The following is a 9,363-nucleotide window of genomic DNA, read 5'->3' as shown; positions in this document are numbered from 1 at the left end:
CATATCCTGAATCTTTGCTCCGGGCAGGCAGTAGACCTCGCGTGTTGAAGGGTCCTGGTGACAGATGGGGCCCTCTGTACCTCTCAGGATGGAGTTGCCTATGACAATTAATCGATACTTCTTCCTCCAGGACTGCTTAGCTCCTTCAGCCTGTTCAGAGCATGAAAAGTGTGGAAGGTTTCTTTAGGCTCCAGCAATAGTGGAGGGGGAGGGGCCCACAGGCAGTGCAGGCTCCCTCCCCAAGATGTCCTCTGACCATGGCTTGGCAGCGGGCTGGGCAGCAGGATGGAACAGGGGTGCAGAAGCCGGGTGTTTTGCTGGGGTGCAGTGCAGTGCAGTGCAGTGTGCCCCTCCCTGAGGGGGCAGCAGTGTGCAGTAGGGGACCCCACCAGGGTGGGCAGCAAAAAGCAGCGGCAGCAGCCACCCAAAGCAGGAAGCGGTGCAGCCAACTTACTCCAAAAGCTCTGAGACCAAGCCGGCAGCTCACAGTAGCCAGAGGCAGGAAAGGTCCTGGCCATCTTCTCCCTAGAAGCTCCTGGGACCAAGGTTGCAGCAACCAGCCACAGAAGCAGCAGCCTGGAACAGGAAGGGGCATGGCCAAGTTCCTCCCAGAGGCTCCTCCCCTAGAAGCTCCTAAGGTCAAATAACCCTGAGGTACTGGCCAGGGCAGATTTTTGTACTGCTGGGGCCAGGACAGTGCAGCTTTTTATGCTGCTGTGGACAACACAGGTGCTGGCCCCAGATTCTAGCTCCCCCTGACTGCAGATCTGGGAGGAGCCAGGCAGGGTTATTTTGCTCCAAGTAGCACAATTTGCTCAACAACAAAGTGCACATCCAAGCCTATGCACTGAGGCAAAAAGCCCCGGCTCAAATTTGCACTGCTTCTATTTGAGCTGCTGCAAGTGCACGTGCTTGCATGTGTGGACACACCCCAATAGTGTAACCAGTAGTAGTAACCAATAATAACCAGTAGTAGTAAGAAATACAAACAGCAGGGGTGCATCCAGATGAGTGTGATTGTGCAGTATGTGGCACTGCAAACGTGTTTGCAGTACCAGATACTGCACAATCAAGTGTTCTCAGTGCTGCCGGAGCATGTACTGTGCCAGGTTTTTTTTCCATGGGTTTTTTTAATTGTAGGATATCCAAGAATAAAAAAAAAAAAACATAGAAAAAAACATGGTGCAATGTACGTTCTGCTGGTGTGTGCTGCTGAAAAGCAGAGCCGGGCTGTCCAGAACTGCACCGCGGCTGTCAGATATGCTCTGTGTGGCGTAATTGCTGTGGCTTCAGGCTGAGAAGGCCCCCAGGGCCCCAGGTAAGTCTTCTGAGGCCTGCCCTACCCCACCTAGGGCAACTTGCCATGTGCCAAAGTACACCTAGCATTGGCATTCCCTCTGATGTGGAAATCACGACAGGATCACTGCTTGGCTAACAGAGCGCTTAACTTTATTTTACGTGGCCATGGGAGAAGAAGCAAGGGCAGATAATTTTCTGCAGCTGCAGAGTACAGACTCTGTTATATACTTGTGAGAAAAAGTCACCCAGAAGCCTCCTTCTTAAATCATTCTTGGCAGTCTGACAATAAATCACCCTGGAGTCCTGCTAGACTAAACGTGTTTTCTCTAGCTGTCTCCCGATAAGTTTATCTCAAGGTACCTTTGTTTTTTGGCCTTTACTTATGCTCTTTATTATGGTTTAACTTTATTTTTGCTTGCCCCCGTACTTTTCTTCATAATTTCCCCCCTTGTAAGTGCTTGTGCTTACATCTCTATATTCATAAGACCTTTGACCTCTTCTTGACACTCAAACTCGTAGGCCACTTCTCTGAGCACCATCATCTGCAACTCAGTAGCAGACAACTTAGAAACACTTTGAGTGGTTTTTTCTAAGCAAAGGCGTGAACAGCACAAAATCATTTGGAGAATAATAAAAAGAGCAAAAAGGCATAATACACTTATAATGCACCACTTTAATAGAGATTTCACCCATCCCCCTATATTTGGCAGCCAACTCCACCAATCAAAGAATTTCTCTTCGGCAACAGCATGAATCACTTGCAACTGCTTTCTTATGGTACAGAGATCCCCCTGCACTCGTTGGTGCTGATCCATCCAGGTGCAGCACATGTGGTTCACAACCACACATCCCCCCCCTTGGGTGGCCAGGAGATAGTCCAGGGCCATACGATTTTCAACAGCTAGTTGCCCCCCAAAGCATCGGCACTAGCATTGATAAAGTTCTCCATGACTCCTGAAATATTTATAATGGCTTTTTCTAATTCAGCTACCCCTAGCCAAGGGAGGAAGGCCCTGGTAAATTGGTGAAACCCCATGTGTCAGAGAACCAGTGAGTTCTCAACTGATGTCTGGGCAAGCCAGGTGGGAAGTTAGACACTTCATGCCAAGAGAGGCTAGAGTGCAAGTCAAATGTCGGGATAACTTTGCCCAAGATACAGGTGCCCACCCAATTCCACTGTAGAGTCTTATGGGCATCATCTCCACATAGCCAGTACAAACTGGGAGCTGCTGCAGTACTAAGATCCCTACAGGGTGTGTTCCCCTCTTGACATTTTCAATTGACCTGTAGGGTGTAGGAGGGGGCACATTGGCTTTCCACCATTCTGGGATGAGATATTGATTGGTTACAGAAAACAGGACCTAACACCACATGAAAATCAAAGCCATCGAGCACTAAACTAGACATCACACTATAGTTCCCATCTGAAGGTGTAAAGATGGTGATGGGCGCCCCGTTGCAAAAATGGGACAGAACCTCTCCTGACACTTTTCCTCTTTTCTCAGTCCATGGCCAGGTGAAGGTCACCTTGCATCTGGGGTAATGTCCTACGAAGTAGCTAGCCTCCCCTGTTCTTTTTGTCCTATTAAACTTATAACAGAGGGCCACTTCCAGCCCTGAGGAGAATTTCCAACTGTCTCGAGCTGCTTTCCACCACGTAGGTATTGACAGCTGGTTTCTGCTAGATGGGGGGAGGGGGGGTTCTGACAAAACTGGCATTGGAGTCAGGTCCCCAAATCTCAAGGGGGATCGGCACCCCAAGCATTGGGATTTCCTTGGTCGGGTGTGTGGGCCCATGCATGCATACCCAGCAATTTGTAAGGTTTCCTGTATGAGAAATGCTCCGTCCCAGGAATACAACACTGTTTTCTTCCCATGCCCCAACTGGAACCCTTGGCAAGAGGAAAAGCAAAAGAAGGGACATCTTAGGGCCTGCCCGAGCACTGTCCCAAAGCAGCTATCTTTTGGAACTCTGAGGAACTTTCTTTGACTAAAACTTTGGTCTCCAGCACACTACTAATAACACAACACTAATCACAAAAATACAAAACAGCGTCACTCCCTGGGGAGTTTCTAAATCTACGTAATTATCTGCAATTTTCCTACGGGTTAGTGTTATTCACACTAATATTACTAAAGTATATTAGTACACAGAACTAAAGTTTATAGCTTTGAATGAAGCTTGGCTAGCCAGGTAGGCTATCTTCGAGACTTCATTGTCTAATCTTCACTCACAGGAACTCTTCAAGATTTTGTCTTCTGATCTTCACTCACAGGAACTCTCGGGATCTTCAAGGAGGTATCGCCTGTGAGAGAAACCTTCCGCCCAGTCGGGGCACATACTATTTTGCAGTGGGAGGTATGGATCCAAGCAGAAACCTTGGCAACTTTTATGGCAGTTGGGGTGGTCAGCAGGACCTGAAAAGGCCCCTTCCACCACGGCTGCAGGCAATCCTTCCTGTGGTAGACCTTAATCAAGATCCAATCTCCTGGACCGGATTGACAACCGAGTCACTGTCTGGAGACTGATGTGATGCTGTGGCTTTAACCTGCAATGAGATAATCTTGAGGGCCTTGGTGAGCCCTTGGCAATAGGTTAATAGAGACTCATGTAGATAAGTCAGATGTTGGGGTGGAGGAGCAGCGAGTCCCCTCATGGGTTGACCCATAACAATCTCAAAAGGGGTCAGACCCGAAGATCTCTGAAAAGAGTTTCGGATTTGGAAAAGAACCAAGGGAAGGGATTCTGGCCACTTTAGACCAGTATGTTCACAGGTCTTCACCAGGCAAAGCTTAATATCAAAGTTTTTCCGTTCCACTTTACCTCCACTCTGAGGATGATTTAGGGTGTGGAGTTGGAATCAGATGGAAAGGGCCTTGCAAACATGTTGTACCACCTGGCCAATAAAATGAGGGCCTCGTTTTGAGTCCAGGGAAAGGGATAGACTGAAGTGAGGCACCAGGTCAAAAAGAAGCTTCTTGGCCACAGTGAGAGCATCAGCTCATCGGCAAGAGTATGCCTCAGGCCAGCCACTGAAAAGGCAGACAATGACCAGCACATATTTCCAGGGTCCTGATCTGGGCAGCTCAATAAAGTCCATCTGGAGGTGGGAGAAGGGATAATGGCCCAAAGGCCTGTGGAATGTGTGTGGCTGGCGGGGTGGTTGGCCAGGGTTGTGTCACTGACACTGCAGGCACTAGGGACAAAAATGGGCTGCCACCGCAGAAAAACCTGGGGCATACCAATGACGGTCTACCTCAGCCATCATCCCCCCCTTTGGCCAAATGGGCCACTGAATGGGCCATTTGGGCTAAGAGGGACAACAGGGCCTGGGGGGCTACAAGGTGACCAGACAGGTGTTGCCACAAAGAATCAGAGTGAAGGGAGCAGCCCACGGATATCCAGGCGTCCTTTTCAGCATCTGGGGCAGCATCCTGGAGGGAGGGGAGGTCAGGGGAGACAGGGGAAGAGAGGTAGAAAGTGGCCTGAAGGACTGGAGCTGAGAGTTCCGACAAGGCAGTGGTCTTGGCCACGGCATCCGCCCTGTCATTTCCCAGAGACACAGGATCATCAGCTACAGTGTGCGCTTTGCACCGTAGGACAGCAAGGGTGGAGGGAAGAACAATAGTATCCAGGAGAGCAGTAATAAGGCAATGATGGGAAATGGGAGTTCCAGCAGATGTAAGAAAACCTTGCTGCTTCCCGATCTGTCTGAAGGAGTGGCAGACACCAAAAGCATAGTGAGAGTCGGTATGGATATTAGCACATTGTTCAGCAGCAAGGAGGCAGGCACAAGTCAGAGCAATGAGTTCAGTGGCCTGAGAACTAGAAACAGAAAAAGGAGCAGCTTCAATGATAGAGTGGTCAGAACAGACAGCATAACCAGCTCGGAGAACACCATGACTATCTCGAAAACAGGAGCCATCAACATAAAGAACAAGGTCGGGGTTAGTCAGAGGAGGGTCAAAGATCAGGGTGGGGAAGAGAAACAAAATCCACAAGCTGGGTAGAGTCATGGGGTTGACCATCAGAGGGTGAAGGTAAAACAGAGGCAGGATTGAGGGGGTCACAGCGAACAAGGGTCACGTGGCCCGCTGCCAGGAGGACCACCTCATAGTAGATTAAGTGGCCAGGGGACAGGCATTGAGTCCTGCCGCATTGAAGAAGGGTGAGGACAGCGTGAGGAACAGCAACAATAAGGTGTTGTCCAAGAACAAGGTTATCAGTTTTAGAAACCAGTAGGGCGGCAGCAGCAGCAGTGTGGAGGCAAGAGGGAAATCCAGAAGCAACTGGATCGAGGGAGGCACTATAATAAGTAATAGGGCAGTGCGGGGAAGGCGCAAAAGGCGCCTTAAGACACCAGAAGCAGTGCCTTGGACTTCATGACACAAAAGAGTAAACGACTCATTCTTCCAGTGACCTTTCTGTTTGCAGTAGCGACAGACATCATTAGGAATGTCAAAGGGACCAGATGGCCGGGTTGAGCGAAACAGTCCAGTAGAGTGCTGTGGTCTGGTGTCACCTTGAAGGTCTCTGATTTGCAGAGCCATCAATTTTTCCTGAGCCTTTGATTTTTGCTGCTGAGCTTTAGTATAGGAATGAGCGGCAGCAGCCAGAATTTCGCTGATGGGTTTAGCTGCCCATCCAATTACAGTGGTCTGCAGGGGCTCAGAAGTCTTTGGTAACAGCCCTAAAACAAAGGTCTGGATGATCATGGCAGAGAGATTAGCTTCTGGGTCTTCATTGTAATTGGCAGGTTGTTCTTCTAGCTTCTGTTGACATATAGAAATTTTGGACAAGTCTGTCTTATGTGGGGAAACCTTAGGGACAACATCTAGGACCTGTTTATAGAGGTCCTGCAGACCGGCATTGCCGGGGTCCTGAGCAGGCCAATGGGCCTCTTTGAGGAGGGTGTCCCTTTGGTCTTGTGACAGGAGTATCGTTATTGGAGCCTTTCTAGGAGTGACTCTGCCCTCCTGTTATGGGCCAATGGCCTGCTTACTCTCCTGCCATGCCTTGATCTTAATTGATTAATTGATTGATGTAATTAGTGGGAGGCTACTCATTTTATGCACCTCGGAGCCAGGGAGCACTACCTGTGGCTCCTTTTCCTCCCCTACACCACAGCCCAAGCCTCGCAGATGGTACTGACGTGGTTTGACCTGGGCCCTGTTACACCTTAGCCCTCTCCTTTACCTCCTTGAGGTTCCTCACTGCCCCACTTTGCTCTGGGGCTTCTCATTGCCCCCCTTGCCCTGGGGCTGGGGTCAATGCACCCCAAATGCTGCGCCTTCTCTGGTGCCAGGGTCCCCACGCTACTGTGGAGCTCCTATGAGGCCTCCTCCGACCCCTAATAGCCTCACCCGGTCCTCCGGTTAACAGTAAACACAAGAACACAAAGCTCTTGGGCTACAACATAAAAGGTAGACCTTCTGGTCAAACAACATTCAATCCCTACCAGAGAGAGCACTCCAACCCCAGCAGTGACCGGGGATGTTCCCACCATCAGAGTTCTCCCTTTCATCTGTCCTAGCTGAGCTCCTCCTCCCTCGGTTGCCGGAGGGGAACTGCCTCTTGGCCTCCTGCCTAGGCTTAAGAAGGGCTAAGTCCTGCCCCTTCCTGTCAGCTGGTTTCACTGGTTGCCCTAGCAACCAGCACCTGTGCTGCCCTGGTGACTGGCAGCTGAGCCTCCCCCTTCTTGCCACTAGGGGTCTCTCCCGAGCCGTTTCTGTTTTCAGGCGCAGGGCACCTCAGTGCTCTGTGACAGGTCTCCAGAGAGAATACCACTGAGGAGCATCAGAATGTCACTGTAAGTTGGCTTATAGACCTCAAAAAGGGTTTTAAGCTTTTGAGCAAACCCGGTAGGGTCTTCACGGAGCTTAGGGAAAGTAGTTGACCAGGAAATGATTTCTGAGGGTGAGAAGGGGATGTGGACTACCACAGATTGCCCCCGCCAGTACAGGGTACTCTCAGAGAGGATACTGTGCCGGAGCAAGGTTTCCACCCTGATGAGTAGTAATCTTTCTTACAATGGCTCCCTTTATGTCTATGTTGGTGGTAGCATTGCGGTGATTCTGCAGAGTCAATCTGATCGGGGAGTCATGTTGGTCTAGGGCAGCCGAATCTATGGTCCACCTGTCTACAGGGTCCAGGGGGACAATAACCTCAAATTGGTCCCCCTTGGGAGAATTAAAGGTGAGAGTACTAACAGGAGGCAATGAGCCTGAGGCAAGTGTCGGTGGAGTTATCAGAGAAATTGGCACAGACGCAGCAGCCCCTGAGGCTGTAGGACCAGCAACTGTTAGCGGAGTGAAAGCCAGAGCAAGCTGTGGTGGTACAGGGGCCAGACACGGTGGTGGGGGTGGAAACCAATGATCCATCAGGTCATCTCGAGGTGGATCATCCGGTGGTGGAGGCATGACCGGGTACAGCCTGGCCAGATGCGGTGAACAAGGGGCGGGCAGGGCCGGCCCCTGGCATTGGAAATCCTTAACTTGGTTCTGAAGGTGATCATTCTATTTCTTAAATTTTTCCTCATTTTCCTTATAGGAAGTCATAAGGGAGTGCTTATGGTGCTTTTTGAACTCGTCTTCCCATAGGTACCAGGCTTCCATTTGAACGGGGTGCTTGCTTTCCAAATTTCCCTGGAGATGTTTGAGAATTTGGTGATCCCAGGACCCATCTAAGGGCCAGTGTAACTTAGGCTCATCATTGGTATACTGATTCCATTTTGCTAAGTATTGAGTTGACCAGGGCCCATATTTTAGATGCATAAACCAGAAGGAATCCTGCTGTGGGAGTTTAGAGGTCCTGCTGCCCATTGTCATGCCTAGGACTTACAGACACTGAAACAGAGAGGTACTCACCCTGGCCAGGGACTTTTCCTGCAGAGCCAAGCAGGCAGATGACAGATCAGGGTCTGGAGGGTCAAAGCTGCAGAGCCAAAGAACCGGGTCGAGGAGAGCCGTCTCGGAGTGACGGAGTCGAAGAGCTGAGACAAGGGTCCTACCCAGGGCAGTCTGTGTGAGGACACATCCCAGATGAGCCCCCAAGATGGTGGCAATCATGACAGGATCACTGCTTGGTTAACAGAGTGCTTAACTTTATTTTACATGGCCACAGGAGAAGAAGCAAGGGAGGCTAATTCTCTGCAGCTGCAGAGTACAGACTCTGTTATATACTTGTGAGAAAAAGACACACAGAACCCTCCCCCTGAATACATTCACCCTGGAGTCCCATTAGCCTAAACGTGTTTTCTCCAGCTGTCTCCCGATAAGTTTATCTCAAGGCCCCTTTGTTTTTCAGCCTTTGCTTATGCTCCTTATTATGGCTTAACTTTATTTTTGCTTGCCCCAGTACTTTTCCTCATCAGGAATAATCAAGTGAAGTTTTCCTCTGTAATACCGGGATTCCTAATAGAGACACCCAAAGATCAAAATAAAACAACAAATATATATATAACATCCCTCCCTACAAGTGACATCATAAAGCAGAACATATTATAATAACATCCAAGATGTGGCAGGCGGGAAATCTGGGGTACTTACAGCTCTTACTAGCCAGTTGTAGAAGTGTAACCAGTAGTGTTACACTACAAACACCAGCAGACTCTCTCTATGCCTGAAGAAGGGCACCTGTGCCCAAAAGCTTGTGAAGAACAATTTTTCCTAGCCTTTCAGTTGACCTAATAAAAGATATCATGTTTACCCAATAACCAGGTGTCCAAGAAGAGTGGCCGCTACTTAAGGAGACTATCCTCCAAGCCCAAAGGGAAGTAATTCCAACACAGATCAAAGGGAGCAGGAGGGCACAAAAGCCCCCATGGCTCACCAAAAGCATCCAGGAATGACTTCTACCTAAAAGGGAGGCGTACACCCAATGGAAGGGAGGGGCTATCACCAGGGAGGACTATACTGCAGTTTCATAGATTTTATAGATTTCATAGACATTAGGGCTGGAAGGGACCTCGGAAGATCATCGAGTCCAGCCCACCACCCGAAGGGCAGGAAGTCAGCTGGGGTCATAGGATAGCAAGATAAGATAAGCATCCAACCTACTCTTGA

This window comes from Gavialis gangeticus, unplaced genomic scaffold, assembly GCF_001723915.1.
Source record: "Gavialis gangeticus isolate Ggan-Ray unplaced genomic scaffold, GavGan_comp1, whole genome shotgun sequence".
NCBI lineage: Eukaryota > Metazoa > Chordata > Crocodylia > Gavialidae > Gavialis > Gavialis gangeticus.
This window is presented reverse-complemented; position numbering follows the sequence as displayed.